This window comes from Pongo pygmaeus, chromosome 14 (assembly GCF_028885625.2).
Source record: "Pongo pygmaeus isolate AG05252 chromosome 14, NHGRI_mPonPyg2-v2.0_pri, whole genome shotgun sequence".
NCBI classification, from domain to species: Eukaryota; Metazoa; Chordata; class Mammalia; order Primates; family Hominidae; genus Pongo; species Pongo pygmaeus.
The window spans coordinates 47,323,790-47,348,909 of NC_072387.2; the positions used below are offsets into that span (position 1 = coordinate 47,323,790).

Consider the following 25,120-nt stretch of genomic DNA (forward strand, 5'->3'; position numbering starts at 1 on the left):
TTCATGTGGGGAGTAAGTAGTATCATATATACAGAATGCTTGGCAATGTCCAGTCCACAGTAAGTACACAATAATTGCTGTTGGTGGAGGGAATATCAGAAACAGAAATGGTAGAGTAGTAGTAGCAATCATCGTCATAATCATCATCATCACTATTTTGTTAAGAAAGTTTTAAAATGATTGAATATAATTTTAAAAACAGGAAAATATTGGAAAAAGATAAAGGAAGACAAGCGCCTGAAACTGCTCCATGGATTTAATAACTTACATTTGTTTGGTGGCCTCAATAAACACAATTTAAATGGGACAGGGAGACCTACTGGCATACCAATAAAGTGTAAAGGAACCAGGAGTGTTTATGTAGAGTCCTCTTTTGACTTTTATGGGAAGGAGAAAAACATAGCAACAGTTCAGTGTAGCATTCTCAGCATGTTCCTGCCCCATTCCAACATGGCTCTTCATGAAACCAAATCATTACACCTATAGTTGACTTCCTTTGTCCATACTGTTCTTCCTAGAAAGTATGAGCTCACCCTGATCATCCTTCTCTCTAAGACTCAACCAAACTCCCAAATTCTTCAGGAAGTCTCCTCTCAACTCTTCCTTTTTCACTGGCTCTTTCGTGGTCACTACATACACCTGTGGCACCCTCACATCACCCAGGATGGCGAGCCTTAAAACTAGTCATCTACTTCCCAGAGAGATTCTACACAGTGGTTCTAGGAGCAGGGATTCCTTTCCAGTATTGTTTGGTTATATAGTGCATGATTGGAATTTGTTTTACTGATAATGATGAAGTAGTTGGAACACATGGCATAATTTAAAGTTGCTTTTTTCATTAACTTAGCACATGTGATATTGATATCAAAACCTCACGTTTACATACATAGCTAAGCCATGAGAGCCTTCAGAAAACAGCACTGCCTACTGATGCTAGCAAAATAATTATCCTTCAGTTTAGAGTGGCTTTGCATAAGTTTCTTTAAAATAAATACAACCATTTGAAATTGTATAACCATTCAAAGCCAAAAATTTCATATTTTTACAAGAACTTTTCATGGTGTTTTGTAAGTTCTAAAGAAACTTTGAGTTATGAATCATCATAATCTATTTTAGGATATTCTCAATATGTTTTTATATTAAATAAGTAATTGTAGCGTAAGTGGTAGAATAAGTTTGCTCAAATACTTAGGCTGTGGAGAAAAAGTTATTTAATAAAACATTTCATTTTATACTGTATTTTCATGTTCGAGAGATATGTTACTTCAGTTTATAAACGTTAAGGACTTGTAATGAGGGAAAAAATGAGAAAGTGATAGTAAACTGAGATTTTTGAACATGCACATTTTCAAACAGTACTTTAGCAATGTGTACACTATTAGGAGCTCTAGCTTCTGAAATGAAGTTTAATGTACATTAATTGTTGAGATGAGTAATTGGAGCTAGTAGATGAATTTAATGATCATGTTGCTGTCTCTCTTATATTCTTCATTGGAAGAACAAAAGAGACAAAGGAAATTATTTGCAATCATTATTCCTCATAAGAAAAGAAATAAATCATTCTGTATTCTGTTCTCTGATTTCATTATAGCACCTGTCATGATGAAAAATTTACTACAGTGCTATTGGCCCTGTGGGCATCAATTAATGTTGATCATAATTAAAATTTTAATTGCAAATAGAAACACAGTGTATGTTATCACTTTAAAAAATAATTGTGTTCTTGTATATTAAAGTTGTAGGAAACTTTTATTCATAACATTAATTTGGAAGCTTGCCCTTTTATTAGTGGTTACTGTTAGAAGAAGATAAGAATCAGGACTTGCTCACTACTCTTGACTCCTTTTCTTCACAAATAATGATGAGGAAGATAGTTTTTTCTGGAAAGCAAAGAATAAGTTTGACTATTCAACAATGCAACTCTCTGTTGTGCAGATCACAGACCCACACACAAACGTCCATAGTAATATTAGAGTATGTATACTTTTGCTTTATACTCATTGATTTTAAATCCTTACCCTATAAGGTATTTATCACCATGTTACAATGTAGGAAACTAAGGCACAAAGAATAAATATCTTACATCCGACAGAGTAATTGGCAGAGTTGGAATTCAAACCCTGCAAAACACATGTTTCTTCCACTAAAACACACTGCCTCTTAGGCCAATATGACCACAAGAGGCAAGTGTGGTTCATGCATGCCTGGTTCAGCACTAGAAGGGGTCAGTCAGGGAACCAGCGTTAGACATTCAGAAATATGAAGTTGAGTAGGTGCCAGGAGTACCCTGTGCTCTCTTAACATATTTTCAAATATGGAAGAAATCAGTATATCCAGCAAGTCACAAACCACCAGAATTTCTCCCTAATGAAGACCTTCATATATATGCTAATGTGAGTCACTGAATGACCACAAAATGGGTGCTCAATAAATTTTTCTGAAAAATCCATGAACAGGGACAATTGAGATCAGCCCTCAACTCAAGGTGTGGACTGCTGTTGACTCAAGCAAGTCATTGTTAGCAGTGAATTAAGGTGCTAGAGACACTTAGTTTTAGCTTTTTTCGGACACATCACAAATCGCAGATAGTTATAACTTTAATAGCACTTTAGTTAATGGACTCCCAGACTCTTACCCTTTTGAAAGTGTTGTTTTCATTCCCTTACTTGAGTTGAAGCAGCTGTGCTCATCAGTCATAGAAAGTAATCGTTATGTATCTGTGGCTCTAGGCATGCATTTTTATGAGGGTGTGAAAGTGGGAATCATTTACTCAATACACCTGTGGAAAACCTTCCAAAGTCTAAGTATGTAAATCTATGGCTTAAGTGTAATATGCTTGTCTGGAGAAAAAGGAGGCACTGAGGCTTTTCTATGTACTTTTTTGTTGTTCATCTGATAAATATTGACAATGAAAAAAATACATGTTGAGCAGAGGCTGGAAATACACTATGAGTAAACAACGGAACATGTGTTTTGAGTTATTGAACTAAAATAAGGCAACGTAGTATCTAAATTACAATAATAATTACACGGTCATTTTCCCATCTGTCAACATTTCTTCCTTACACTGCTCTTGAACTGTCCAAGTTGTAAGCATCTCTAACAGGTATTGAGTCTGTCTTTACAGGTTGTATTTATCAAAAATAGTTTAAAGAACAATTTAGAATAGGTGAATAGAAATATATGCAACTACAAGGGTTCTATAAAAATATGCACTTGCAATATCTAATAATGAATACTGCTGCTGTATTTTGTGAGGCAGAATTCCCTAATTTACATGGTCCAAGGATTATGAAAATGAAAATGAGATCAGATTCCTCATATAGAGAAATTATATGGGCTAGAAAGCATATGGGAATGTGAATTTGGCACAGGGGGCAAATAACAGCTAGCTGTGAGGAGCTCCCTGGCACTATCGATTTTTGGGTCTTCCATGATCCTTAGGTACAAATCAGGTTGTAGCTGGGTTTTTCCCAATGATGATTTCAAATGTGATGGTCTCTGATATTCTAAGCCTTTTACACTTGTCCATTTACCTTCCAGATTTCAAATGTTACATTGCATTTGTCCTCTTTCCCGTTTTCTTTGTTCTTGAGGAATTATGCCGTTTTATTGTTTACTAGACTGTAATTTTTTGTGAGGCTTCCTAGTGGGGTAGAATTATCAATGGTAATCTTTGTGTACTTTTCTAATCATGAGCCTCAAACCTTGTCTTTAGTACACTACAATAGTTTTCTCAATGAATTTTGAGACTTAAGTTAGGAGTTAACTTGGTTCCCTATGTTCTACTGAACCAACAACACGTTTGAATTATTGCAATCATTAAATAATCATCAAAATTGAGCAATCCCATTGTTGCTTGGGATGGCTCAATAGCAAGGTCTGAACCAGAATTTCTGGAATAATTTAGGCATTGAACTAGGACAATAATACTGTTAGCACTTTATGGGTCTAAAACTCAATGTACCTGGCAAACTTTTCTGTATGGATCACCGCTAAGAAGGAGCATGTAAGCAAAACAAGCTCCTGATGGACAAAACTGGTGTTACTAAATCCATGCTCCAGCTCATCCACCTTGCTGACAGGCATGCCCCTATGTGAGGGTCTCCTGGCATCCAAATATACACTTGAGATATACAACTCAGGGATGTTCAAGTCAACTTTATGCTTGGCATATTTGAGTAAGTTTTCTACCCAGGTTTTTCTCATTCTGTATAGTACATTCCTTACCATTATGCTATTTTAAAATATATATAGCTATATAGAGAGAGATATTTTAATATATATATATACATATATATATATATGTATAGTATGTGGCAAGATTTCTTATATTTGCCTCACTCTGAGCCTATGGAATTTAGTTTGTCTCATTATTTCAGGCCCCCAGCAGATTTCAAAATTAATATTAGGATGGGAATAGAGAGTTTCCCAAAAGAGGGATCACTAACAACTGACATGACAGCTAACATTTCACAGTAATGGAAGAAAGAAAAAAATCTATTTTAAAGCAAGCCCAGAATCTCAAATGGTATGAGGGAGGCTATTTAGTGCAAGTACAGAAAGTCTTGTACTTCTCAATAAGCCAAGAGGCATCACTTGATTACAGAGCAGTGTAATAACAGCTGTTGATAATTGTGTTCTGGAGTCATCAAGCCTGTGTGCCCCACCCCAAACCACTAAAGCAACCTTTTCTCCACTAGCTTAATCCTTACTGAAAAGAACAATAAAGCTCTCTTTCTTTGTCATTTCTCCCACTATATCATGAGCTTGCCTTCTATATCTACATCCCTAGCATCAGCATAGTGCCAAGCCTATAATATCTACTCTCAGTGATTTGTAGGGTAAATGGATTAATGAAATGACTATGTATACATTATATATATATATAAGTACATACATAGGTATATATGTTTAATGGAAATAATTACAGGTAAATATTGATGAGAATCAGTAAACTACTTTTGAAACAAAATAAATAAAAACAAATCCCCCCAATTCTCATGGAAATGAATGGAGAGAGGTGGAAAAAAGATGAATAAACACAAAGATATTTTTGAATTTAAAAAGTGTCAGCTAAAAATATAAACAACTAACATTTGTTAAGTCAGGAGAAAAACATCTAAAATACTCTGTTGTTATTACTCTACAGATTTGAGGTAAATCCTTTTTTTTTTTTTTGAGACAGGGTCTTGTTCTTCCCCCCAGGCTGGTGTGCATTGGTGGGATCATAGCTCTCAGCAGCCTCCAACTCCTGAGCTCAAGTGATCCTCCTGCCTCAGCCTCCCTAGTAGCTGGGAGTACTGGTGTACATCATTGCACCAAGTTAATTCTTTTGTAGAGACGGTGTCTCACTATGTTGACCAGGCTGGTTGCAAATCTTAGGTTTTCTTTTAATGACTCCAACCTGTTACTTAACTTTAAAAGCTCCAATTATTTTATTATTATTATTGTTATTATTATTTTGAGATGGAGTTTTGGTTTTGTCAACCCAGGCTGGAGTGCAGTGGCGTGATCTCGGCTCACTGCAACCTCCACCTCCCATGTTCAAGCAATTCTCCTGCCTCAGCCTCCCGAGTAGCTGGGATTACAGGTGCCCACCACTGCGCCTGGCTAAGTTTTGTATTTTTAGTAGAGACAGGGTTTCATCATGTTGGCCAGGCTGGTCTTGAACTCCTGACCTCAGGTGATCCACCTGCCTTGGCCTCCCAAAGTGCTGGGATTATAGGCGTGAGCCACCATGCCCAGCCAGCTCCAATTATTTTACAGAAAACAGCCAACACTTTAATGAAAAAGTAGTACCACTTTCCTACCCAGGCAATTAGGCAGATTTTTCAACAGTAATTTCACTCACAGAGGTCATGATGCAATAACAAATAATTGAATCCATTATTTATGTAGTTTATAAACTAACATGACATTGAAGCTCACTGAATCACGTGTTTTGCACTAGAAGTCAAACAGTATACATTCTGGCCCTTGTTTTCTCTAAAGGAAATAAATTCATTGCCATTAAAATATTAATTAAGAAGAATGATCCAATAATCCTAATATTAAGGTAATGTCTAAATGGAAAATATAACTGTAAGGAACACATAAGTAGTATATAGAATAGAATCTGAAATAAATTGAAGATATTTACAAATTAACCAGATTCTAATCTGATTCAATTATTTTAAAATTATTTTGAAGTATGTTTTTAATAGTATAAATATATTATAAAGAAAAATTTTGCTGAGCATGCTGTTTATATTTTGTGAAATGTCTTCCTAAAGAAGTTCCAAGTTAGGCTGTAAAACCAATCCTGAGACACATTTTGTTTAAATAAACTTTACTTGAACTTCTATCCCATACTTGAGAAAAGCTATGGGCATATTCAATAACATCTCATCTTTATTTTTCATTTTGGTATAATTGCTAATAAAGAGAAAGAGATGCTGTTTAATCACTTCCCTAAAAACATCAGGTTTATTTCAGTTTTTCCTATATGGTTTTGTCTTTTCTATTAAAATGTCCCCCTTTTTCCCCCTCTGTTGACCTAAGGAGTATAGGTTGGCACCCTGATCCGCTATTTTCAGGGATCACCATAGATTTTCCACAGAAAACAGTTGGCTTTTATTGTTTGTTTGTTGTTGTTGTTTGTCTCCAGCATCTCAAGCTCACTGATTCTGTGAGCTTTCTGGTTTTAATCTGGCTTCTGCTTTCTGATTTTCAATCTGATTGAAACCAGAAATCTCACAGAGTCAATGCTGGGTAATTATCAATATTCTGCCTATTGGGGGCAAGGTTAGGAATTTTCTCCCTGTGTGTATTTGACTTGCTCATCTCTCCTTCTTTCTTCCCCAGCTCCTCACAGCCAGACCTCTGTTTTGTTCCCTGTGCTAAATTCACATTCCAGTATCGTACCCTTTGTAGTTCATGTAATTTCTCTATTTGAGGGATTTGATCCCATTTCTTACTTTTATGATTTCTGTATTATATAAATTAGGGAATCCTGCCTCAGGGAACACAGTGGAAACACTCATTTTTAGATTTGCAAGTGCATATTTTTATGGAACTCTTATAGTTGTATTCGTCTCTATTCATCTGTCCTAAATTGCTCTTTAGACCGCTTATGCTAAGTAGGAACTCTAAACATAGGCTCGATAACTGTGAACTCTTTTTCTGCATAACAACATCTCAATCCTATTTTACCTTTTGATAAAGCTTGCAAAAAAGATAAGTAGGGAAAACCTGTACACAATGAGGCTACTATTAATATGTCTTCTGGCCTTTCCCAGTGAAAGATTTGTAATGATGTCTAGGTGTGTTGAGTGTAAAGTGCAGTAAGGTTCACTCAAGATTTTGCCATAACACATAAAAATGGCCACATTCCTACTCATAATATCCAAAGCACTTTTCTAAGCTGAAACTCTATCCCTAGAAGTGACAGAGCCAGTGGGTGGGAGGCAGAAAATTGACTGCAGGCTAAGTTACCTAAAAGGAATGGTCTAAAGTAGGCAAAGATTATTGAAGTACCCATGATTAAAATTTTCTCTTCTAGTAGAAGAATATTTTGTATGTCTCAAAGAGCCTCATTTATAGGAAACCTTGAAAAGATAAGCTTATGCATTTTTTAGGCTGAATAACTAATAACAAGCCGCTCTGTACCTGACCAATGGCATTCAGGTAAAGGGATTTATCATTTAAGTCAGGAGGGAAGAGGTAAAATTGCTGAGTTGAGTGGCTGCCATGAAGGGAGTGAGAGCTTTAAATGACCAAAAGAAGATTTAACTTCTTCCAGGGAACAAATGAAAGTGTGGAAGAAGATATTACCAAGACAGAAGGTGCACAGAGACAACCTTTGGCGATTTGGCAGCATTTCCTGGGTCCTTGGTAGAAACCAGTGCAGAGTTCCAAACACCGCCGGGTTGGAGCTTCCAAAGCCATCCAGATATTCTAGTGCAGACCTTGCTTACAAGCCTGGGCAGGTCAGCCCAGTTTCCCTTGTTTCGATACATTTAGTCCAGCGTCTATACATTCTATCAGGTATTTCCTTGTTTGAGTCCCAATCCCTACCTACCTTGCCCACCATATTGAGAAAATGGAGGCGAGAGAGTAAGAAACAGAAGAAATGTAGATGTTCCCCACAGTCTCACTCACTTTGTTATCATTAAGGTATTAAAAGATATTTATGAGATTTTCCTCTCTTAAGAATGCATTCTGAGAATTTTCTATATTCCCAAAGGATAGTTATCCTATTATTCTTTGAAGGGTACTCATGGTCTGGTTTACTCTGTGTATGCATTTCCTCTTCTCATAAAAATTTTCAGTTTGAATTTCTTGAGTGCATAAAGCTGATATAATATGTGTGTGTGTGTGGGTGTGTGTGTGTGTGTGTATTCATCTGTTGTGCTAAATCTCCAGAGTGCCTGGTGAGTGTGTATATGTATAATACATATACACAAATACACATACACACACACACACACATATTTATGTGTTTTTTTCCTTGTCTATGCAAATAACATAGAAGTAAGTTTAGTTAATTTTCATTTTCTAACTCATTTGGTTCTCCAGTCAATAAAGGTATTTTCCAATACAACTTATTAATATTATTACCATAATCAGTTGAGATGCAAATCGATGACTCAAAATTGTCTATCAGCTTCCTTCTAAAATTGATGAGTACAGAGCTGTTGTATTTATTGATATTCTCATGGGAAACAGTTACTGATCAGGGTGAGGAAGAAGTGCAGACTAGGAAACAATGTGCTTTCAGAATTTTTATCTGTTTATCAGCCTTAAAGTTTATGTTGCAGCATTATCCTCTTTCCAAAACCCAGCTTAGTCCATGCTTCCCATACTGGTTATTTTAATAGCTTCAGAAGCATTCTTCTTAGTAAGCCTTTAAATCCCTTATCAGAGCTGGGCAGATCGTAGGGTTCAAATATCCACACGGAGTAAGATCCAACTGAAAACAGGAGGCCGACATAGCTCGTTGTACATTGTTGGTGATTTTAGCTGTGTTTTTTTGGAACTGGCCAAAATCCTAACCTTTGTCTCTTCTGAGATCTGATCCCACATTTGACTAATTAAAAAAAAAAGGGCTGGGACATTATACAGTTAAGTTGCAAAAAAAGCAAAGTGTGTGTTCCAGCAATAAATGTCGTCTGTCTATGGAACGAATATACCGGTAGTCAGTTGTGTTTACCTGAACTTATATTTTTCTTGGCATTCTACAAACTAACATATTTATTTTGCCATTTGGATTAGGAAATGGAAATGACATGAACCAGAATTTGTATTGCTGGTAGGGAAGAAGTTTTTAAATTGTATTTGGATTTGTTCCTCAAGATTATGACGTGCAGTTCTAACTATTAGTGTCAAATATGACAAACGAAAATTATGTGACCTGCATGTGATTGATACTGCACAGGCTCTCTGCTCATATCTGTGTTTCGAATGGTTTGTATTCAAAGCCAACTTGTCCCAAAGTATGCGCTGTAGATCAGAGTCTTAACATGATGCCTTAAGACACAGATTCCCTGCTGAAATGAGATTGAGAAATGCTGTGTGCTCCAATCCGTTCCTTAGACTTCCTCAGTGCATATTCACATATTAAAGACCCTAGGAATTACTGCAGGTAAGAATTTTGTTTACATAGCTTAATACAGCTTATTTTTCCCTTAGTTAACATAGAGTGATTTTTTTTATAAATGTAATACCTATTAACTACCAGGAAAAATAAGATTCAAAAAAATTGTTTTGGGAAGCGCTTTCCCAAATTGTTCAATGGAAAAACATGTAAAGGATGCTGTGTGTTCTATGTTTTTGGAGAGGAAGACATTTTTGTTCTTTGTAAGAACAAAGGTAAGGCTGTGCATGCTTGTGTGTGCAGGTGCATGTGTGTGTACTGACAAGCACATGTGCATTGGAACATGTAGTATTTCTCTTTTGGGCTACAATAAAGACACGGGAATCTGGAGAACTTGTGTTCAGCGCCCAGCTTTGTCTATCTGCAGTGACCTTAGGAAGCCTTTCTATTTTGTGCTCTCAGCTCTAACACGGGTTGGTGAAGCCTAATCTGCTTAAAACATCTAACATGGAAATCATCACCCACATATTTGATTTCATACTGAAATCTAAATCATGCATACAGTATCAAACTTTGACACAATTTGGTGCATTTCTCAAGATCCTTCCTCACCTCTAACTTCCCAAAGGATTAGCCATAAATGTTGACAGTAGGAAAATTACTGGCTCAACTACTTTCTGCAACAAGAGAATAAACACTTCCTACAGGAAACTTTTCCACATCAATGATGGACTTGAAAAGTTCTGCATATTTATGTAAGAAGAGGAGGCAGTTTTATCATTTGCTCATATATATTCTCAATTCAATTTATAAGAAAACATGAATTACCAAGAAAAGTCAGATCATATGTTCATGTTAGGTTATAAATGTTGATATATCACAATATAACAAGTAGAGACCACGGTTTCTCAACACCAGTGCTATTGATATTTGGGGCCAGATAATTCTACTGCTTTGTGTGTGTGTTGAGCGGGAGGGTCTGACTCTCCTGTGCATTGTGGGATCTGTAGCTCCCTGGCGTCTACCCATTAGATGTCAGTAACACCCCCTGCCTTGCCCTTCACTCCTCTCCCCAACTTGTGACGGTCAAAACTATCTCCAGACATCGCCAAACATACCCCAAAGGGCAAAATTATTGCCCCTTCTCCAAGAACTACTGGTTTAGACCTTATTATTAATTGTAAAGTCAATGTATTCACTTTCCAAGTCTGCTCTTTAAAAAGTTTGTGCATGCAATTAGTATGAATTCTCTGCAGTAATCATTGTCTCAAATCCTCCGCATATTCAAAAATGCCACCTGCATTTTATATTAATCAAGTGCAGCAAAACATAGTTTTTCTTGGCCTAGGAGAAAAATTTTGTCACACTGATCCTCATTTTCTTCCTAAGTTGAAAGAGAGAGAAGGAAAGGGGTAGGGCCTAACTTTTACCTGTATGTAGTATGCATTTGGATTTTGGCGAAATAGTTGCTTAGGACCAAAACTCCTCCAAGAAATTTATTCGTCATTTATTTTTACTAATCAAAATGAATGGACTCTTTGAGTACCTCTGATATGGTTTGGCTCTGTGTCCCCACCCAAACCTCATCTTGTAGCTTCCATAATTCCCACGTGTTGTGGGAGGGACCTGGTGGGAGGTAACTGAATCATGAGGGCTGGTCTTTCCCTTGCTGTTCTTGTGATAGTGAATGGGTCTCAGAGATCTGATGGTTTTAAAAACGGGAGTGAGACTTACCTATGAGTGAGATCCATGTGTTATGTGTTTTTCTGTGCCTAGCTTATTTTACTTAACATAATGACTGGAAGTACCAACCATATTGCTGCAAATGGCAAGAGTTCATTCTTTTTTATGGCTGAATGATACTCTACTATGTATATAGAACACATTTTCTTTATCCATTCATCCATTGATGAATACTTAAATTGATTCCACATCTTGGCTATTGTGAATATTGCTGCAATAGACTTGGGAGTGCAGGTATCTCTTCAATACACTGATTTCCTTTCTTTTGGGTATATACCTAGCAGTGGGATAACTGGATCATACGGTAGTTCTGTTTTTAGCCATGCTGTTTTCTTCTTTTTTTTTTTTTTTGAGATGAAGTCTCACTCTGTTGCCTAGGCTAGAGTGCAGTGGCGCAATGTCAGCTCACTACAACCTCCGCCTCTGGGGTTCAAGCGGTTCTCCTGTCTCAGCCTCCCAAGTAGCTGGTATTACAGGCACCCACCACCACACCCAACTGATTTTTGTACTTTTTAGTAGAGATGGGATTTTGCCATATTGGCCAGGCTGGTCTTGAACTCATGACCTTAGGTGATCTGCCCGCCTTGGCCTCCCAAAGCCATGCTGTTTTCTATGGTGGCTGCACTAAACTTTACATTTCCACCAACAATTCTACCACAGTTTTGTTTTCTGTTTTTTTCATCCATGGATAAGCACTGAGGTTGATTCTATGTCTCGGCCATTGTAGATAACACTACAGTGAACATGGGAATGCAGATATTCCTTCAATATCCTGATTTCATATTATTTGAATATATACTCAGAAGTGGGATTGCTGGATCATATGACAGTTCTATTTTTTTTGTTTTTGAGGAACTTCTGTATTGTTTTTCATAAGGGCTGTACCAATTTACATTCCCATCAACAATGTACAGGAATTCTCTTTTCTCCACATCCTTGCCAACACTTGCTGTCTCCAAATCAATATTTCTTAAAGCGTGGTGCAAATTATGTCTGTCTATGCCCCAAGTTTCCTTTGTGAGCGGCCTGATTTTCCAGCTTATCTCCTCCTCCCCTTTTCCTTTCACAAACCCTACAGAGCTTGACTCTTATTGCTGCCCACACACATGCTGCACTGTCCTTCCCTGAATCGGTTTTCTTGTAGTTCCTTCTTCTGGGAGGGGCCCATCCTCCATCCACGGACCCTTGTGCCAAGCCTTTAATGGTCTTTCCAACCCAATGTGCTCCCCTCCCTCCTCTGAGCCCCAGGAGATTTCTGTTAGCTTTTCACCTTACATTTTGCATTATAATGTATGTATAGTATTTGGTTTACCCTCCTTACTAGAGTCTACATTTCACAGAAGGGACTATATGTGAACCAACTTTATACTTCCTAACATATGTGCTTTTCATGGAATTCATTCCAAAATATCAATTAAATAAAACTGTACATTGTCTAACTTTTTTTTTTCTAACAAGGACTGGCGCTCTAAGACCACACCAACTTGTTTTTCTACTTACTCTGTGTGTGTGTGTGTGTGTGTGTGTGTGTGTGTGTGTGTGTGTGTTTTCCTTTTGGCAGCCAAATATACAAAATGAACAGCTTTTATATTAATCTGAGATAGTGAAATTAATGAGAAGGGCTGCTTTTGTAGCTCTGGCACAATTCCAAAGGGATCAGAGCAATCACCAAAGGGTTCAACTAATTAAATAATACTACACGCTAAGCAGCAAAGCTAGCTTCACAAAACTAATCTGAAATAAATGAAAAGAAAATGTGAAAAACAAACATATGACATTGATGCTATTTTACTCCATCCTGTCTTTGTCTCTGTCTCTGTCTGTCTCCCCCACATTGTCACTTCCCACCCTGCTTTCTCTTTCCCTCCTTCTCTCCTTCCTTTTTGACAGATATTAATGACACATCTCATTTAGTTTCTCACAGGAGCAATAGCTAAGTAACCAGGTATAATGTTATATATGTTTTTTTAAGTCTAGGAGTTTAAAACTTTCAAATCTCGATTTTGCTGCTGAAAACAAATAGAGCTAAGAACATGTTCCTGACTTAGATTTTAAAAGCAATAATAACTAATTAAACTAAAATTATCTTCAGGAAGTTCCTATTTCTAATTTTCAATCTAATTTTCTGGGATTCTGAGTTAAGATTCACTCACAGTATTTTAATTCATAGAATGGCTTTTCTTCTCCCACCCCACTCTAATCTCTTCATACTAGGCATCAGATTTAAGTTTTGGTAATAATGGAAACAAGTCAGATTAAAAAAATGTTTTCTTATTAACTGTCAGATGAAGGCACTTCATCTATATAAATCTATATAAATTTCTATAGAAATTTTCCCTTTCTATATTTTTGTCTCCTAATGTGGATATACCACATTTTCAAAAGATAATCCAAGATACAGTTCAGAGTATAATCCATGTTAATTGTGATGACAGTGTCTATGTATGGTACTGTTATACAAATAGGAATTAGAAAACAGCCTCACTTCACAGAGAATTAACTAAATGGTGCTAAACCGGTTACTCAAAGAGGTGGAGAAGTGTAGAGAACCACTGCTTTCCTTTAGCTCAGGGTCTCCTTTGGGGTGGGGGGAGAAGTCTGGCGCCACAAAAGGAATTAGGCTCTGGTTTGAACAGAGACCTGAAGGCTATTAAGTTTATTTTAAGAATGTGTTGCCAGAGACCTAATAAATTTATTCGTAGCTTCAGGCAGTGCATGCATGAAATCTTGCTGCACCAGGTGTTTTGTTTTGTGTTTTTTCTCTTCCCCAGAGGGAGAAGAGGGTGTGGATCTTCTTGACAAACTTAACTCTTGGTAAAGCAGTTATTTTTTCTATAACAGTATAGTATTTAAAAAAATTTTTTTAACTTCTGTACAAGTGAAAAATAATTTTAAAAATTATATCTGGGCTGCTTTACGGAAAATAAAGTAAGTCCTCCCAAATTATATATACACATACAATGTTATTTAATTTTAAACACATTTTTAAATAATCTTATGCTTAAGAACAGTATTTGAGATTACAGCCTGTTAAACAGAAAGACCACTAAACCAGGAGTGAAATCCCTGGGAATTTAAAATGCTTTGTAATCTTATTCACATCCCAACCTTTCTGAATCTTGGTAAAATGGAGTATTGAGAAAAGATGGAATCCAGCATTCATTCTGCTCTAAAATGCTTGGCATCTGTTTGTATTATTCATTCCCATAATCATTTCTTGAGTTAGTTTGTGTTCTTGTTTAAAATACAGTGTTATACTTGCATTTTCAGGAAAAAATAATTCTCAGCCACTCACATCACAGTGTTAAAATGACAAAATTAGCTTGTAATTTAGACTCCAAATGATAATCCAATAACCTGAATGTTGTAAATGAGAGTTCATCTTGCAGTTATGTATTGCTTTGTCCTTTGTCCTCTGTAGGTGTACACCTGAATTCCTTATCCTAGGCGTGCATACCAGCAGTACAGACATTCATTCCACTAAGTGTAAGCTCCTAATTAAGAAAGTACAGTGTTACCCAATTAAATCAGGTTTGATGAAAGAAATATGCTTAAACTCTAGGCGAGGGGATGTAAACTCATGTTTCTTCCTGCCTTTTCCCCAATTTTTGTTGCAGGGGATGAAAATTAACACATTCTTTTTATTTTACTTTTATTTTATTTTATTTTATTTTATTTTTGAATGGAGCTGGGGGAGGGGGCTGTGCTTAGAGAAATGCAGAGGATCCCTGCAGGCTCAGGCTTGCAGATTCCCATTCCAACCTGGCTGTGGCCTGATGATGCACATTATTCAGCCTGGAAGGAGGATTTTCCTTCTAGCTTCCCTGGATTTTGGCTTTGGCTCCAAATTAATTCATCAAACCGAGGGTCTTAAATCCTAGCTTGCGTTAATTTTTTATAAATCCATCTCAAATATTTATTAACCGGCTTTCATACCCTTTGCTTTGTCACATAATACTTATCATTTGAGGGCCTCACTATTCACTAGAATGAGAGCTGATAGTAGAGGGAAACTCACTCAGATGACAGTTTTGCTTCTTTCCAGTAGCACTAATTTATAAATTAAGTTAAGCAAATTAAACTAGAATAGCCTGCAAATAGGATATTCACCTAAACAACGTCAAATGAAGACTCAGAAGAAGTATAGGAATAATATTAGCAGGCTGCACTTGAATGCTACATCTACCACACACTACACCCCTTGGGATGTAAAGTGGGTAGTTTAATCTGACACTGATTTACCTCATGCACAGAATGTGGAAATACCTAAATTGCAGGGTTGCTGCGAGATTCATTGAGATAATGTGCATATTATCAAAATCACCCTGACCATGGCCCTCAATCTGTCCCGCTCTCCTCTGCAGGCATTTTCAGAGTCCCCAAGGCTGAGCTGAATTCAGCCAGTTTATACCTGCACTTGAGTTCCAGTTGTTTTTGATGAGTGTGATGGTTTCTCTTTTTTGTGTTTTGATTGTCCAATGCCTATATTATGCCAGTTCTGATTGGTCAAAGCCCATGCCACTGGTTGGTCAAGATTATCATTATTATTATTATTTGAGATGGAGTCTCGCTCTGTCACCCAGGCTGGAGTGCAGTGGTACGATCTCAGCTCACTGCAACCTCCGCCTCCCGGGTTCAAGAAATTCTCCTGCCTCAGCCTCCTGAGTAGCTGGGATTACAGGCACGCACCATCACACCCGGCTAGTTTTTGTATTTTTAGTAGAGACAGGGTTTCACTATGTTGGTCAGGCTGGTCTTGAACTCCTGACCTCGTGATCCGCCCACCTCGGCCTCCCAAAGTGCTGGGATTACAAGCATGAGCCACTGTGCCCGGCCAGTCAAGATTATTTTTAATATCACTTCTGCCCCAAGGATAGGTGTTTTCCATAGTAAGTCCAGTTGCCCAACATCTGCACAGCTCTACTAGAAATCCTATCACAGCTATGCCCAGCTCCCCCATAGGAGGAACCCTCCCTGCGGCCCCAGGAACCCCCAAGGGTGGGCCACATAGCTGTGTGGTGATATTTTCTGTTATTCTCTGTTGAAGGAAAAGGGTATCCAAAAGTGTGCTGCTTGGCCCCTGGTGTGAAAAAGAGACTAATTAAGCATCTTTTTAAATTTCCACTTATACTGCTTTCTTTCCCTGGATCCAAACATACATCCAGGAGCCTGGGCAAGAATTAGAGATGAGAAAATCTACACTACACTTTGAATCCCTACACTCAGACAATTAAGCTTTTGTATAGAGTCCATTATTTTGCCTGACATCCATTTTCATTACCACAGGTTCTCTCTCCACAGGCTCCTTTATAGCCCAAGAAAATCAGCTTCCATGAGGTCTGTCACTCCAGTTTCCCACCTAAGCATAGGAAGACAGGAACCCCAGGTGTGGGCTGTTGCTTAAACTGAGATCCTAAAATGAATTATTCTAAAATTCTCTAGTAGGATTAGGAGTGATTCTTCATTGGAATTCATTCCATGTATATCACTTTCCTATAGGCTAACAACAATCCTACAAATTTTCTTTGTATACCCTCAAATTAACAGGTAGCCATGCGGGAGCCAGTACACCCTTCACCCCCAAGCCACAGCTGTGTCTACATCCTAGTATTGTCGTGGCCAGGGACAGATGGCTGTAGGGAGGCCAGAGCTGCCCATCTGAGAACGCAGTGAGGGTTCCTTTCAATTCACACTCCTGAGCATATGCCAGAAAAGGGATTGATTAAAGCAAGACAAAATGTGTGCGGGGTAAACATTTTTCTGCTTCTGTGCTCCATTATTTTTGTGTCCCCAAAGAATAATCTATTGTGACTTTTACTGAGTAAATACAGTTGATTTTAACTGTTCAGCGCAGTTACATTTCTGTAAAATCACAGTGAATATTGAATTAGCAAATACTGAAGCATTGCTCCTAGGGGAAATACAGGGTTAGGTTTCTACAAGCCTCTGGTCACATTTCATCAACCAATCAATTATAACCTTGTTTTCTATGTGTTTCTATTTAAAGACACCTTATTAACTATATGTTGTTGATTCACTAACACGGCACACTCACAGCCTGAACAAAACTTATCTAGCACACAAATTTTCTTTATTTTCTTTGCAAGGCCCATCACAGCCTTCTTGTTCTTAGGAACACCAGACAGTGCTTTAGCACTATGGTTGGGGGCCTTTTTTTTTTTTTTTTTTTTTTTTTTTTGAGACGGAGTGTCACTCTGTTGCCCAGGATGGAGTACAGTGGCACGATCTTGGATCACTGCAACCTCTGCCTTCCGGGTTCAAGCGATTCTCGTGTCTCAGTCTCCCAAGTAGCTGGGACTACAGGCATGTGCCACCATGCCCGGCTAATTTGTGTGTGTGTGTGTGTGTGTGTGTGTGTATATATATATTTTTAGTAGAGACAGGGTTTCACCATGTTGGCCACGCTGGTCTCAAACTCCTGACCTCAGGTGATCTGCCCGCCTCAGCCTCCCAAAGTGCTGGGTTTACTGGCGTGAACCACCGTGCCTGCCCGGTTGGGGACCATTTTTAAAAATAGCAAAATCACCAACAAAAAGCACACAAATATGGAAATTGTGGCACTAAAAAAACTGTGAATAGGATACTTCTTTACAGCATGAGAGCTGAAACAAGAAAGCACAGAGTGTCAGGTGATGAGAATTTTTTGATGCCCCTCTGCACGTGTCTGAGAATGATTACAAAAGTACCACATGTATTAATTTGGGGGCTAACATAAATTTTCATGAGTAGAGCAGTTTGTAAATATGGAATCCAGGAATAATGAGAATCAACCATATATTAGTCTTTTGCATAGTAGATGAATAGGAATTTCAGTCTTTGGAAACTTGTGTACAGATACCCATTATATACCCACATTATGTACCTGGGATGGGTATATATGTAACCATATCATGTCCTCAGGGAACAAAATTACACATAGTAATGTGGACTGTGACACTCTTGGCTTGTAAAGTGAACATTGATATATTTGTCAGCATCCGTCTCCACCTCCATGTAATCTGGCCATTGCTTGTCTGAATCTTGAGTAGAGTATGAAATAATCCACATTTGATCTCAATTCAGTGTAGTTTGTGTGACAATTACTAAGATATCATAGCTCCGTTTATTCTTTTGTGCTTGTACATGGCTATCCTAAAAATGGCCCAAAAGATCACTACAAGCTGTGTGTGTCCAGCGGAAACCCACGTGTGTCGTGGTGCTATGCCTATTTCCCTCTACCTCCTGGGTCTTTGTCATGCCACTCCTCATTTTTTTTTTTTTTTTTAGATGGTGTCTGACTCTGTTGCCCAGTCTGGAGTGCAGTGGCATGATCTTGGCTCACTGCAACCTCCACCTCCCAGGTTCAAGCAATTCTCCTGTCTCAGCCTCCTGAGTAGCTGGGATTACACCTGCCACCAAGCCCAGCTAACTTTTGTATTTTTAGTAGAGACGGGGTTTCACCATGCTGTTCAGGCTCTCAAACTCCCTACCTCAAGTGATCTGCCTTCCTAGGCCTCCCACAGTGCTGGGATTACAGGCGTGAGCCACCGCACCCGGCCCCATTCCTCTTTCTCTACATTTCTCTACCAAGTCTCCATATTTGTTTGTGGATCTGACCCCTGTGCTGTGCTGCCTCATTTTCAGAATGTGTTGGGCAATGGAAATGGTGAGGAGGGAGTGTTCAGAAGGAAGGGAGAAAATGATATAACAATTATCATAAGCAGCAATTCTTGAATACCTTACTATTGGACTAATCATTATTGAAATTATCAAGTAGTCTAAAGCTTGTCATCCCTCGGTGCCTGAGTCACCTCTGGATGATCCAGGGTGTGCTGCAGATGTATCTTGACCTTGCCTTCTTTGTCTCTAATATCCAATCTCTTAAATAGGAGGAGAAGGAAATAAATATTTAGTAAATGCCCTGAGTGCCTACCACATTGAATTCTTTGAAGTTCCTTTTTTTTTTTTGACCGGATTTCTTATCTCTCTTCTTATAACTAATCTTCCAGGAACGCCTTCCCCTCCATCTCTCTGAATGTCTAAATACCACTCTGTACTTAAGCCCCCATTTAAACACTATCTCTTCCATGAATTTGTCTTTGATTCCCTCAGGCTACAGTAATCCCTCACTCTTGTGAACTCCCACAGCTCATTATCAGTGCCTCTCACAGCATTTGCCAGGCTCTAGTTTGTGCACATTATCTAGGTGCCTGTGCCATCTCCCGCAGTTGAATGCCAGCCCCTGGAGGCAGGGTAAGAGCCAAGTCGGCTTCAGCTCAGCACCAGGTGGTTTTCAGCAAAGAGTGAAGTCAGTCTGACTTTAGGGACCAGAGGACAGGATTCCGCAAGCTCGAGGAGATTCTCCTATGGAAGATTCTGAGGCAATGCAAAGTTCAAGAGAAGATAATCCTATCACAGAAATGGCAATGAAATGAATCCCTTATTTTAACTTTAATTTTAGATCTTCACCATAATCTCTAGCGTTGATTCGGATGGTAGATGCATGGTTGCTAATCCCTGTCCTTGCTGTCTAACAGAACAAGACTTCTTAAAAATCTGCTTAAAAATCAAATTATCTGCCCAGTGCGGTGGCTTACACCTATAGTCCCAACTACTCAGGGGCCTGAGGTGGGAGGATCACTTGAGCCCAGGAGTTTGAGACTGCAGAGAGCTGTGATAGCATCACTGCCCTCCAGCCTGGTCAGCAGAGTGACACCATGTCTCTAAAACAATAACGAAAATCAAATGATCTAATTTCCCCAATAAGGTAGGTAATAGTATTATTATCTTAATCTTTTCTCATATAAATATCTATATCGCTGATTTAAAGGACTACATCCAGCTTTTAAAAATTTCTGTATAGTTGATTTTCAGTTCAGCTTTGAAGCTGAGCTTTATTCTGGGCAAATGAGATTTTACCAAGCTAGAAATTACCAACAATATTTTCTATTTGTAACTATTCTCCAAGAAGAAATTTGTTGTCAAAGCTGAATGGACATGTCCCCTTTATCAAATACAAGTCAAAATTGTGGCACTAGTTTCATATTATTGAAGACTAAATGCTTTGTCTTTAGAGAGATCGGGCAGCCCTGAGCTTTTAGGGAGGGCTAATTGGAGTTTGGTATTCTTTGTTATTCTAAAAAAAAAAAAAAACTACTGAGTTTGAATTGAAGAAAATGAAGAAGTCTAAAGACCAGCTGGATAAGTTCAAAAGAGGTCTTTTCATCAAAACCTTAATGGCTTTGGTGTCAGGATTTGAAGACAGAGCATTTGGGAGTGTGGTTATCAGCTGTCAGGCGCCTGTTGTGTGGATTTATGACATGAGTCATGGACTTTAATTTTTTTCCAATGAGGTGCTGAGACAAGCTCCTCGTGCACTATAGATGACAGAATCTATTTTAGAAAGGCAACGAATTTTGTTTAAGTAAAAATTTGTCAGTTTTTAACATTATTTAACTTCATCTATAATTTCACATTCAGTAAGCTGTAGCTTTTGTTAAAGTGTCAGTGTTTATTATTTCCATGAATTGAGGTTTTAGAGGAGTTTACGTGATAGGTAACAAATTAGTAAATAAGGTATCTTTCTATTCTTCCAATAAAATACAGAGTTCAGTTATACAAGGTCACAGTTTTAGTAAAGGGAGTTACAATAAGTTACAGCTTGGTTCCTCAAATCTCTATATCACTCTTGCGTAAGAAGTGAGTACCTAAGATTTTACAAATTCTGAAACCAAATCTGATTCACATGTGTAACGTACAGAAGAGTTGTGTAGTATTTAATTCCATTCAGATTTAAGCTTTATAGACTGCATTTTTTCTAGTTAAATATCTGTTTCATTTATATTCTCTGGTTTAAAATCCCAGTTTTAGTGGGAATTCTAAATTTTCTATAATAGTTACTTTGGGCCATATCCCTGTCTTACAAAGCAAAGCTTCTTTATATTTTTTCTGAATTTTATTTTGAAATAAAATCTCAAGGTGGTGGTTGTACATATGAAATACTAGCAAACTATTCAGCTATGTGTCATTCAAAACCTCTGATTAACCAGTAACCTGGCAACTTCATCCTTTCAGAACACAGGCACAAACCTGAAAATAATTTTTACAGATATATAAGTAGAGATGAAATTAGGTATCTCTAAAACCATCCACAAAGGGAATGGAAGGGTTAAATAGCCCTTTAGTCATCAATAATCCCTGGGAGTGTCATTTAGAGAAACACAAATTCCAATAATTCACATTTATGTATCACTTAAAATCTTTCAAGAAGTATGCAAACATTTTAGAAAGAGTGTCATTAAACCAATTACTGTTTTTTAATAAAAAGATTCAGTAATGAAAGAGATATGTTACGTTTACATAGAAAATTTATATTGCTCAATAAATGAACGACCACTAAACTTTCAGCCAAGACATTAGAGTTTCTAATTGATGCAATAGGCGTTTTTCTAACAATAAGTTAAATGAGCTCCCAGACCTCCTGGATCACGTGTTGCAGTGGGAGAACACAGAAAATGACAAAAAAAAAAAATAGTAAATATATATAGGATATAAGATTTTGGAAAGTACTGTAGAGAAAAACTAATCAGAATAAAGGGGTAGAGAGTGCTGGAGTTTGCATTGGGTTTGCTGTTTTATAAAAACTGAAGACAGAAGCCCTCAGTGACTCAATATTCTTAAAATGTGCCATATTTAGAAGAGAATGATATTTTCTGGAATATCTCAGGAAAGGGTTAGAATCGAATCTTAAAATTAGCTAAGAATTGTTAAAATTTAGAGGAATAGGGATTCCCAGAAAGAGTAGGAAAACTAAGGATGTCCTGGGCAGAAGATATAGCAAATACAACAACAGCCACCTTTGTTCAGAAAAGAGTGAGAGGTTGGATGTGAGAGGATGGATATTTCTCTTTAAGGGGAAGTGATAGGATGTGAAGTCATAGGTGTTAGAATGGACAAGAAAAGGCTTGGTAGAGCATGACAAGAAGTTTGGAATGAAACCTAGGCTTGTTGGAACCACAATTTAAAGTGGACAGGAGTGTGACATAAAGGTGTTTTCATCTGATAATTGGTTTTGAAATCAGAGCTGTTTTATGTACTAATTTAATCAATTGCATGTTATTCTATCTTTTCTATTACTTTCTAGATGATGTTCCAATTAATGGAACATAAACACAATCATTTTTTTAAAATATTTTTTAAAAACAATGAGAACAAGTATTGGCAATAATGAAAGAATGGATACTCTCAATTATTCATGTAAATTAGTGCAATTTAGTACAATTATTAAATTAATACAATCAAATATGAGAGGATACCCACTAAAGTGCACAACTATACAGAGTAATCATAAGAGAACAGCTGCAGAACCACAAAGAGATGAGAGGGCTGGAGCACAGGAGGGGGATAGAGCAGCGATAAGGAGTGGAAAGTGTCAGCCAAGGAAGATAGGGGTCCTCATTTTAGGCAAGAGGACAAGGATGATGGAAAGAGTGAGGGTGGCAAATCCCAGGAGCTGCAAGAATCTTGGCTTGACCTCCAAATGGGCAGATTAGAGCGCAAGGGGAGCAATCAGGGTAGGTCAGGATGAACCTGGAAATCTGCAAAGAAAAGTCCACTTGATATCGGCAAAAGCTGTAGGCAAGAGGGGCAAAGGAGAGAGGAGCACAGGTGGGTGTAAGGCAGATGAATAGCAGTCCAGCAGTGGGCATGTGGGGTGGGCTTGGGTGTGTGTGGCATGGCAGGACAGAGTGAGCTTGCATTTGTTGAATGATACTGTTGACCTCAGAACGCTATGTGTGTGTATGGGTTATCTGAGTCAATCTTCGAAGAAATCACAGGTGCTAATTAGCATCACCCTCACCTGACTCTCCAGAAAAGGAAACAGAGATCCAGAGAAGTAACTTGGTCAGAGTCAGACAGCAGCTAGAAGTGATGTGGGTGGGCCTTGGACTCCAGTTCTAGGAGCCTCCTAGCCCATGGCCTCTCCTCTCCAGAGCAGCACTCAGGGTGCGGCAGACATTGGGCATAGTAAGTTTCATCAGGGCAAAATGTGGAATGAGTTTCCGTGTTAAACTGACAAACTGACACAAAATTCCTGCTCTCCAGCCTTTTTTTTTTGAGACAGAGTTTCACTCTTGTTGCCCAGGCTGGAGTGCAATGGTGTGATCTTGGCTCACCGCAACCTCCGCCTCCCGGGTACAAGCGATTCTCCTGCCTCAGCCTCCTGAGTAGCTGAGATTACAAGCATGCGCCACCATGCCTGGCTGGTTTTGCATTTTTAGTGGAGACGGGGTTTCTCCATGTTGGTTAGGCTGGTCTCAAACTCCCAACCTCAGGGGATCCACCCACCTCAGCCTCCCAAAGTGCTGGGACTACAGGCGTGAGCCACCACGCCCGGCCCCAATCTATTTATATTTTATAGTTGATAAATTAACTAAAAATAGGAAAGTCCATAATCCCATCATTTAAAACACCAAGCAGCTTCTCCTGTATCATGCCTCATTTTACGAAGCTACGTTCACAGCATCAGTACCATTTGTTGTGCTTTTTAGTGTTTTCGGTGTTCCAACAACAATTTCATATTTATTGTTTAGGAGTTGAATAACATTTTATTGATTTGATATACTGTAAGATAGTTTTTAAGGTTTGGGGTTATTATAGAAAATATTGCAATGAATAGTTCCTTACAAATATATTTCTGCTTCTCTTAAAGCAAAAATCCCACAGAAGGACCTACAAGATTGAATGATATAACCATCTTTTTGCCGCTTGCACACATTGGCACATAGCTGTCCAAAAGGCTTGTGCTAATTTGAAAGTCAAACAACAGTAAACAAGAAAACAATTTCCCTACATAATCTCAGTTGTATGAGGTATTCTCTTTAATCTTTAGTATGTGTTAAGTTGATAGCTCAAAGTTGCTGCAGTTTTTATTTTTTAAAAGTTCAAGCAAAGATGAACGTATTTTCATGTCTTCGCTCACTCAACGTTTTCCCTTGTGTAGATTTTTTTTTGTCGTCTATTAAAGTTTTGAGATTTTCCTCTTTCATTTATTTTTCTATGTGAATTGCAAAGAGAAGAAACTAGAATGAAAACTGTGCCTCTAGCTGTGTTTGTTACTTGGGCGTTTTTTTTTTTTTTTTTTTTTACAGCCTCTTTCAGAAAGACTTAAAAGGCATTACTGATGCCTTTGTTTGTAAACCTCACCTTACTCTGAAATAATTGGTGTAGATCAAAAGAAGTAGAGGGATGCGTGCAGAGTGATCAGCTGATAACCATTTTTCCTTTCATTTACCCAACATAGTCGCTTTCACATTAGAGAGATCACACGCAAGGTTTATTTTCTCCTGATAGGCAGCCCGCTCCATTTTGGTGGGAAGATGGGAGGGGAAAACCTTATCTTCAGAGTGGAATGGAAATCAATGAAAAGAACTGTTTGCTCTAAGGAATGGAGTGGAATATAGTGGGGAAGGGAGGCGGAGAAGGGATATTTGTTTTTCCTTAAGTGGTTATAATTAAAACCTTCCACCCAATTGCTCTGTGAACCAGAAAAAGGTATTTGTGAAGTTGTGTGTTTTTTAAGAACATCACAAAGGAGCCTTGCAGCCCTCTGATTAGAAAACTTGCTCTCCAGCGGCACCTTGTGGGAAATGAGTTATCCTGCAAGTTGGATATTTAGTTTTAGGATTAAACTAAATAGCCTCTGGTAGTTGTGCACTTCCTACCCATTACCTACTTCCCCTCCTAAAACAGCAAGGAATTTGTGAAGAATTATGTCAGCGATTGAATGTATGTGTAACA

General features: G+C 38.1%; 1 protein-coding gene across 1 annotated transcript in view; it reads left to right on the forward strand.

Annotated features, from left to right (window-relative positions):
• The window catches only part of FREM2 (FRAS1 related extracellular matrix 2), a 208,632-nt gene that overhangs the window by 58,933 nt on the left and 124,579 nt on the right, over positions 1-25,120 (forward strand). The window lies entirely within an intron of this gene.